The sequence below is a fragment of the Nicotiana tabacum genome, chromosome 2 (assembly GCF_000715075.1).
Source record: "Nicotiana tabacum cultivar K326 chromosome 2, ASM71507v2, whole genome shotgun sequence".
In the NCBI taxonomy this organism is placed as follows: domain Eukaryota; kingdom Viridiplantae; phylum Streptophyta; class Magnoliopsida; order Solanales; family Solanaceae; genus Nicotiana; species Nicotiana tabacum.
This window is the reverse complement of record NC_134081.1, coordinates 7,123,561-7,133,222: the sequence shown is the minus strand read 5'-3', so window position 1 is coordinate 7,133,222 and position 9,662 is coordinate 7,123,561.

The window sequence follows — 9,662 nt, the reverse complement described above, 5'->3', positions numbered from 1 at the left end:
CTAAACCGGGCCCCCACGCAATACTCTGCCATCTCCATACTTGTTCCGTCAAACCATTGGCTCTGATATTAGCTATTGGGCTGAATCGACCTAAAGATACTCTTAACATGGTGTGATACTATCTGTTTTGTACTAAGTCCGCACGGTTTTCCTCTGTGATGACCTGATAGATCATTTACAGTTTTAACCTTAAATTCTATTTTTCGAAACCTCTATTAGATCCGTTTAGCCTTCTTCGATTTACGTGCAAAGTCTGTGTCTTTTTCCGGAAGGTTTTTACTTGAAAATTTGATAAAAATATGAAATTGTGCCCTAAAACTCATTTGAGTTGACTTCGGTCAACGTTTTAAGCAAACGAACCCGAATCAATTTTGACAGTTTTGGTGGGTCCGTATCGTGATTTGAGACTTGGGCATATAACCGGAATTGAACTTGAAAGTCCCTAACTCGAATTATCGCAATTTATGGAAAACTAGAGGCTTAAGGGTTTAAAGAATTAATAAGTTCGATCGAAGTTTGACTTTGTTGCTACAGGGTCCGGATTTTAATTTCGGGATTTGGTATAGGTTTATTACTGTATTCATGACATGTCTGCAAACTTTGGTTCAAAACAGAGTTGATTTGACATAATTCGGACATCCGCTTGAAATATTGAAAGTTCTTAAGCTTCAATGAAAATTTCATTCGTTTTGGTGTTCGTTTCGTAGTTTTAGGTATTATTTTGGTATTTTAATTATGCGAGCGAGTTCGCATGATGTTATTGGACTTGTGTGCATGTTTGGTTGAGAGCCCCGAGGGCTCGGGTGAGTTTCGGATAGGCTTCAGAGTGATTTTGGACTTAGAAAAAATAACCGTTGCATCTGGTTCTGGTGGAAGTTTCTCATCTTGCAATTGCGAGGTTAGTGTTCGCATTTGAGAACATTCAAATTCCTGTTAGGTAAGTATTTGCGAACTAATTCTTCGTATTTGCGAATAGAGGATGGGTAAGCAATAGATCGCATTTGCAATCAAAAGGTCGCATTTGCGGAGTCCCAGAGTTCGTATTTGCAAACAAATCATCGCAAATGCAATGACAGCAGATATGTGAGATTCTTCACATTTGCGGGGTTTGCAATTGCGAACCCCAGGTCGCAATTGCGATATCTGCGCTGGACAAAAGCTCAGAAAAATGAGATTTTAGCTCATTTTATAAAATTCTCAACCCTAAACACCTTAGAGACGATTTTTCCAAGAGCTTTTCTTCCTAAATGCATTGGTAAGTGACTCTAATCTACTTTCTTTCAATTACCCATAATATTTCATAAGATTTCAACCTTAAATCTAGAAATTTTATGGTAGAAATTAGAGATTTGGGTAGAATTTAGAATTTTTATAAAATTAGAATTTAGACCTTGAACTGAGGTCGGATTTCGAATTGAACTATATAACCGGACTCGGGGGTGAATGGGTGATCGAGTTTTGGTCCGAACCTCAGGTTTTGACAAAGCAAATCCGGGGGTTGACTTTTTCAATAATGATCTAAATGAACCTCTTGCATTTGTGGCTAGTTTCTAATGCTTATTTCGAATCATTTGGTTGATTATTTGCTAGATTTGGTTGGTTCGGAGGCTTGTTCGAAAGACAAGGCCGTAGTTGAACTTTGAATTGGTTGCGGAGCGAGGTAAGTATTGTGGTTAACCTTGACTTGAGGGGTTAAGATTTGTTTGCCTATTTGCTACTTGTTTAATGTGTGGGTATAACGTATATGTGGAGTGACGGGTAATTATGCGTTGTTATTGGGTTAAAACATGCGGGTAGAACTTGTTTCCTTGTGATTTATTGCCTCTTTAATTATGACATTCATGCTTAGATTAAATTATTATTTATTTGATCGTTGTTTCCGTATTCATGGAATAATTGGTAATGGTTGAGTATGTGAAAGTTGAGATTTGGTATCTTGGAATCATAATTGATGTAAAGTACATCCCTTGCATTATTTATTTCTCAAATTTGTGTATTCATAACGATATGGTAAGGGGGAGTGTGAAAGCATGAAGGGTGATGTCGTGCCATTTCATTACCTTAATTAATGATTAATACATGGTGAGGAAGAGAGTTAAAGCTCGAAGGGTGATGTCGTGCCAATCTATATCAGTTATTCACTGTTACATGGTGAGGACGGGAGTAAAAGCACGAAGGGTGATCCCGTGCCATTTCATTTCTCTTATAACATCAGTTTATGGTAAGGATGAGAGTAAAGAACTAAGGGCGATGCGTGCCATTTTCATATCGTATGTTATTTGTCCTGTTTGGTTGATGATTTATTTGACCGTCTGTGTTGTCCTTCTTGTTGTAGTTATCGTATCTTTTTTTCCCCTTTAGCATGTCCCCTCCCAACTATACATATTAAGTCTCCATTTTGTTGATGTTTGGTACATAAATCTATGTTTGTACTAGTTTAATTATGTGAGTGTCCTTTCATAGCCGTGTCACTACCTCGTCGAGGTTAGGCTCGATACTTACAGAGTACATTGGGTCGGTTGTACTCATACTACACTCTGCACTTCTTGTGCAGATTTTGGTATTAGACCTAGCTATAAGTGTGGTAAACTAGCTCGGATTATTATTCAGAGAGTTGAGGTAGATCTGTTGACGTCCGCAGACCTTGAAGTCCCCTTCCTCTTTCCTCCTTTACTATTCATTTTATTCGAAATAATCGTATTTATTTTAGATTTGTAGAACTTCTAGTAGCTCGTGCACTTGTGACACCAGATTTGGGCTGTATTAGATTTTTCAGATGTTATGGTTTTTCCGCACCTTACTTCAGCATTTATTTCACCTATTTTGGTTTCCATATTATTATTTAATTTGAAATGTTAAAATGGATAAACTATTCTAACATTGACTTACAGAGCAAGTAAAATGTTAAGCGTCATCACGGTCCCGAGGGTAGATTTTCTGGATCGTGACAAGTTAGTATCAGAGCACTAGGTTGCCTAGGTCTCACGAGTCACGAGCAGGCTTAGTAGAGTCCGGAGGATCGGTACGGAGACATCTGTACTTATCTTCCATAAGATATGGAGTTTAGGAAAAATATCACTTCTTTCTTACTCTGTCGTGCGATTTTATTCTATCATTGATAATTGAACCCTTCTATTCTTGTTCTCTCGTAGATGGCGAGTACACGAACTGCATCTACCGCTGGACAGGAGCCGGAGCCCCCTATGGCAGCTACGACTAGGGTTAGAGCTCGAGGCCAAGGTCATGGAAGAGGCCGAGGCAGAGATAGAGGCAGAGCTCGGCCTAGAGCTCGAGCAGCACCACCAACAGTGAAGCCTCGGGTAGATTTTGATGGGGAGGTCCCAACTCAGGCTGTACCTGTTGGACCAACTCAGGTCCCGAAGGGGTTCATAGCCACTCTAGTGCTTCCGGATGCTCTGATCCGTTTGGTGGGCATTCTGGAGAGTGTGGCCCAAATCGGTACTTTCCCGTTGGCACCAGCCGTCTCTTGGGCTGGGGGAGGAGCACAGACTCCCTCTACTCACACTCTGGAGTAGGGGACTCCCCAATTTCAAACTCCTGCAGCACCGCCAGTTGGGGAAGTTCAGCCGGTCATTATGGCACAGGCTGGTGATAGGCCTGCTTTATCTTCTGAGGCTATGTTGAGGTTAGATAAGTTCACCAAGCTCTTTCCTGTTCATTTTAGTGGTGCAGTTTCTGAGGACCCATAGGATTTTCTAGACCGTTGCCATGAGGTGCTGCAGAACATGGGTATAGTTGAGACCAATGGGGTCGATTTAGTAGCATTTCAGCTGACTGGTATCGCCCGGAGATGGTGGAGAGATTATATGTTGACTAGACTAGTTGGGTCGCCTGCACTTACCTAGGATCAGTTCTCACAATTATTTCTAGAGAAGTTTATCCATGTCGCCCGGAGAAAAAAGTATCGCAAGCAGTTTGAGAGACCTCAGCAGGGTGGGATGACTGTCACCCAGTACGAGACTCGATTTGTGGACTTAGCTCGCCATTCCACTATCTTGCTTCCTACTGAGAAGGATCGAGTGAGGATATCTATTGATGGACTTACACTCTCAGGCTTCAGATGGCTTATGAGACAGGGAGTGATATTACCTTCCAGACGGCTGTTGATATTGCCAGACGTATCGAGTTGGTTCGTGTTCAGGAGAAGGGGTCGGTGTTCGATAAGAGGCCTCGTCATTCTGGTAGTTTCAGCAGTGCCTCATCTGGAGGCAGGGGTACTTTTGTTAGAGGCCATCCTCCCAAGCCATTTCATTCTACGCTTCTGGCATCCCACAGTGCTTCAGGGAGATGTGGTCCTTACGTGCCTCATTCTGGACAGCCGGCCTATAGTGCACCACCAGCTCCTATCAGTGCGCCTCCGATCCAGAGCTATCAGAGTCGTTATTCAAGTCCTCAGGGCCAGTTCTAGGGTCAGCAATCACAGCATACGAGGGCATGTTATACTTGTGGTGATACGAGATACATTGCTAGATTTTTCCCTAGGTCACAGGGCAGCGTGCAGCAGCAGGCCTCTCGTACCATTATTCCGGCACCAACTGCTTCACCGCCGGCTCAGATAACTAGAGGCTAGGGTCAGGCAGCCAGAGGAGGAGGTCAGGCCATTAGAGGTAGAGGTCAGGCCTTTATAGGTAAAGGCCAGCCAAATAGAGGTTATCCCAGCGACATAGTTTAGAGTGGTGGGCCCCAGTCCCGATGTTATGCTTTCCCAGCTAGGCCTGAGGCCGAGTCATCTGACGACGTTATCAGAGGTATTATTCCTATTTGCCATAGAGATGCTTCAGTTCTATTTATCCAGGATCTACTTACTCCTATGTGTCATCCTATTTTGTTGCATATCTGGTTGTGCCTCGTGATTCCTTGAGTGCTCATGTGTATGTATCCACGCCTGTGGGAGATTCTATTGCAGTATATCGTGTCTATCGCTCGTGTGTGGTTACTATTTGGAGTCTTGAGACTAGTGTAGATCTTCTACTCCTTGCTATGTTATATTTTGATGTCATATTAGGTATGGATTGGTTGTCACCTTATCACGCTATATTGGACTGTCATGCCAAGACGATGACCTTAGCCATGTCGGAGTTGCCTAGATTAGAGTGGAGGGGGACTACTCGCTATTCTACCAGCAAAGTTATATCTTATGTGAAGGCTCGACGCATGGTCGAGAAGGGATGTCTAGCTTATTTGGTCTATGTCTGTGATTCTAGTAAGGAGGCTCCTTACATGGATTCAGTGCCAGTTGTTCATGAATTTTCAGAGTTGTTTTATGCATATCTACTGGGGATGCCACCCGATAGAGATATTGACTTCTGAATTAATTTGGTTCCGTGCACTCAGCCAATTCAATTCCACCATACCGTATGGCGCCACCGGAGTTGACGGAATTGAAGGAGAGGTTGTAAGACTTGCTTGATAAGGGCTTCATTAGACCTAGTGTCTCGCCCTTTGGGGATCACCCATGTTGTTCTTGAAGAAGAAGGATGGGTCGATGAGGATGTGTATATACTATCGGCAGTTGGACAAAGTCACTATCAAGAACAAATATCTGTTTTCGATGATTGCTGACTTATTTGATCAGCTTCAGAGTGCCAAAGTATTTTCAAAGATTGATTTGAGGTCTAGCTACCATTAGTTGAGGATTAGGGCATCTAATGTCCCTAAGACAACTTTTCGGACTCGGTATGGGCATTATGAGTTCCTAGTGATTTCATTTGGGTTGACAAATGCCCTAGCAACATTCATGGATTTGATGAACCGGGTGTTCAAGCCCTACTTGGATTCTTTTGTTATTGTATTCGTTGATGATATCTTGATCAATTCGCGCAGCCGAGAGGAACATAAGTAGCATCTTCGGATTGTACTTCAGACTCTGAGAGATAGCCAGTTATATGCCAAGTTTTCAAAGTATGAGTTTTGGTTAGACTTAGTCGCCTTCTTGGGACATGTTGTATCGACTGAGGACATAAAGGTGGATCCCAAGAAGATTGAAGCAGTTCAAAACTGGCCTAGACCTACTTTAACTATAGAGATTCAGAGATTCCTGGGTTTGGCGGTCTATTATCACCGGTTCGTAGAGGGGTTTTCATCTATAGTAGCCCCATTGACCAGATTGACCAAGAAGGGTGCCCTGTTTAGATTGTCGGATGAGTGTGAGTTGAGCTTTCAGAAGCTCAAGACTGCTTTGACTACGGCACCACTGTTGGTGTTGCCCACTGATTCAGGATCCTACACAGTGTATTGTGATGCATCTCGTATTAGGCTCTGTGTTGTATTGATTCAGGATGACAGGGTGATTGCATACGCATCGCGGAAGTTGAAGGTTCATCAGAACAATTACCTTGTTCATGACTTAGAGTTGGCAGCCATTGTTCATGCACTGAAGATCTGGAGGCACTATCTTTACGGCGTTCCATGTAAGGTATTCACTAATCATTGGAGTCTACAGTATTTGTTCAAACAAAAGGATCTCAACTTGAGGCGGAGAAGATGGGTGGCGCTGTTGAAAGACAATGATATCAGTATTTTGTATCATCCCAGGATGGGCCATGTGGTGGCTGGGACCTTGAGTAGAAAGGTTGTGAGTATGGGCAGCCTTGCGTACATTCCAGTTAGTGAGAGGCTACTTGCTACAGATGTTCAAGCTTTGGCCAATCAGTTTGTGAGGTTAGATGTCTCAGAGCCCGATCGTATTTTATCTTGCATAGCTGCTTGGTCTTGCTTGTATGAGCGCATCAAAGAGCGTCAGTATGATGATCCTCATTTGCTTGTCCTTAAGGATAGGGTGAGGCACGGTGGTGCTAAGCAGGATACTGTTGGAGATGATGGAGTTTTGAGGATGCAGGGCCGTATTTGTGTGCCCAGTGTGGATGGGCTTCGATAGTTGATCCTTGAAGAGGCCCACAGTTTCCGATATTTTATTCATACGCCCGTCGCCAAGATATATCAGGACATGCGGCAGCATTATTGGTGGAGGAGGGTGAAGAAGGATATAGTTTCATATGTAGGTCGGTGTCTAAATTGTAAGCAAGTTAACTACGAGCATTAGAGACCTGGTGATTTGCTTCAGAAGTTAGAGATTCCCGAGTGGAAGTGGGAGCGTATCACTATAGATTTAGTTGTTGGGCTCCCACAGACTCATATATTTGAGGATATGCTTCATGCTTGTGTTATGGACTTCGGGGGTTCTTGGGATCAGTTCCTGCCACTTGTGGAGTTTGCCTACAACAACAGCTACCAGTCGAGCATTCAGATGGCTCCTTGTGAGGCATTATACGGGAGGCGGTGCAGTTCTCCAGTTGGATGGTTCGAGCCGGGGGAGGCTCGGTTGTTGGGTACAAATTTGGTACATGGTGCCTTGGATAAGGTCAAGATTATTCAGGATCGGCTTTGCACCTCACAGTCTAGGAAGAAGAGTTATGCTAACCGTAGAGTTCGTAATGTTGCATTCATGTTCGGAGAGAGAGTGTTGCTCCGAGTTTCACCCATAAAGGGTGTGATGAGGTTCGGAAAGAAGGGCAAGTTGAGCCCTAGGAAAAATAACCGGTGCATCTGGTTCTGGTGCAAGTCTCTCATCTTGCAATTGCGAGGTCAGTGTTTGCATTTGCGAACATTCAAATTCCTGTGAGGTAAGTATTTGCGAACTAATTCTTCGTATTTGCGAAGAGGGGATGGGTAAGCAATAGATCGCATTTGCGATCAAAAGGTCGCAATTGCGGAGTCACAGAGTTCGTATTTGCGAACAAATCATCGCAAATGCGATGATAGCAGATATGTGAGATTCTTCACATTTGCGGGATTTGCAATTGCAAAACCCAGGTCGCAATTGCGATATCTACGCCTGGACAAAAGCTCAGAAAAATGAGATTTTAGCTCATTCTATAAAATTCTCAACCCTAAACATCTTACAGACGATTTTCCCAAAAATTTCTATTCCTAAATTCATTGGTAAGTGACTCTAATCTACTTTCTTTCAATTGCCCATAACATTTAACAAGATTTCAACCTTAAATCTAGAAATTCCATGGTAGAAATAAGAGATTTGAGTAGAATTTAGAATTTTTGTAAAATTAGAATTTAGACCTTGAACTGAGGTCAGATTTCGAATTGAACTTCATAACCGGACTCGGGGGTGAATGGGTGATCAAGTTTTGGACCTCGGGTTTTGACAAAGCAAGTTCGGGGATTGACTTTTTCAATAATGATCTAAATGAACCTTTTGCATTTGTGGCTAGTTATTTTGAATCATTTGGTTGATTATTTGCTAGATTTGGTTGGTTCGGAGGCTTGTTCGAAAAGCAAGGCTGTAGTTGAACTTTGAATTGGTTGCGGAGCGAGGTAAGTATCGTAGTTAACCTTGACTTGAGGGATTAAGACTTGTTTGCCTATTTTCTACTTGTTTAATGTGTGGGTACAACGTGTATGTGAGGTGACGGATAATTATGTGTTGTTGTTGGGTTAAAACATACGGGTAGAACTTGTTTCCTTGTGATTTATTGCCTCTTTAATTATGACATTCATGCTTAGATTAAATTATTACTTATTTGATCGTTGTTTCCGTATTCATGGAATAATTGGTAATGGTTGAGTATGTGGAAGTTGAGGTTTGGTATCTTGGAATCATAATTGACGTAAAGTACATCCCTTGCATTATTTATTTCTCAAATTTATATATTCATAACGACATGGTAAGGGAGAGTGTCAAAGCATGAAGGGTGATGTCGTGCCATTTCATTACCTTAATTAATGATTAATACATGGTGAGGAAGAGAGTTAAAGCCCGAAGAGTGATGTCGTGCCAATCTATATAAGTTATTCACTGTTACATGGTGAGGACGAGAGTAAAAGTACGAAGGGTGATCCCGTGCCATTTCATTTCTCTTATGACATCTGTTTATGGTAAGGATGTGAGTAAAGAACTAAGGGTGATGTCGTACCATTTTCATATCGTATGTTATTTGTTCTATTTGGTTAATGATTTATTTGACCGTCGGTGTTGTCCTTCTTGTTGTAGTTATCGTATCTTTTTTTCCCCTTTCGTATGTCCCCTCCCAACTGTACATATTAAGTCTCCATTTTGTTGATGTTTAGTACATAAATCTATGTTTGTACAAGTTTAATTATGTGAGTGCCCTTTCATAGCCATGTCACTACCTCGTCGAGGTTAGGCTCGATACTTACGGAGTACATTGGGTCGGTTGTACTCATACTATACTCTGCACTTCTTGTGCAGATTTTGGTATTAGACCTAACTATAAGTGAGGTGAACTAGCTCGAATTATTATTCAGAGAGTTGAGGTGGATCTGCTGACGTCCGCAGACCTTGAAGTCCCTTTCCTCTTTCCTCCTTTACTATTCATTTTATTCGAAATAATTGTATTTATTTCAGATTTGTAGAACTTCTAGTAGCTCGTGCACTTGTGACACCAAATCCGGGCTGTATTAGATTTTTCAGATGTTATGGTTTTTCCGCATCTTACTTCAGCATTTATTTCAGCTATTTCGGTTTTCATATTATTATTTAATTTGAAATGTTAAAATGGATAAACTATTCTAACATTGACTTGCCTAGCAAGTAAAATGTTAAGCGTCATCACGGTCCCGAGGGTAGATTTTCTGGATCGTGACAAGTTGGTATCAGAGCACTA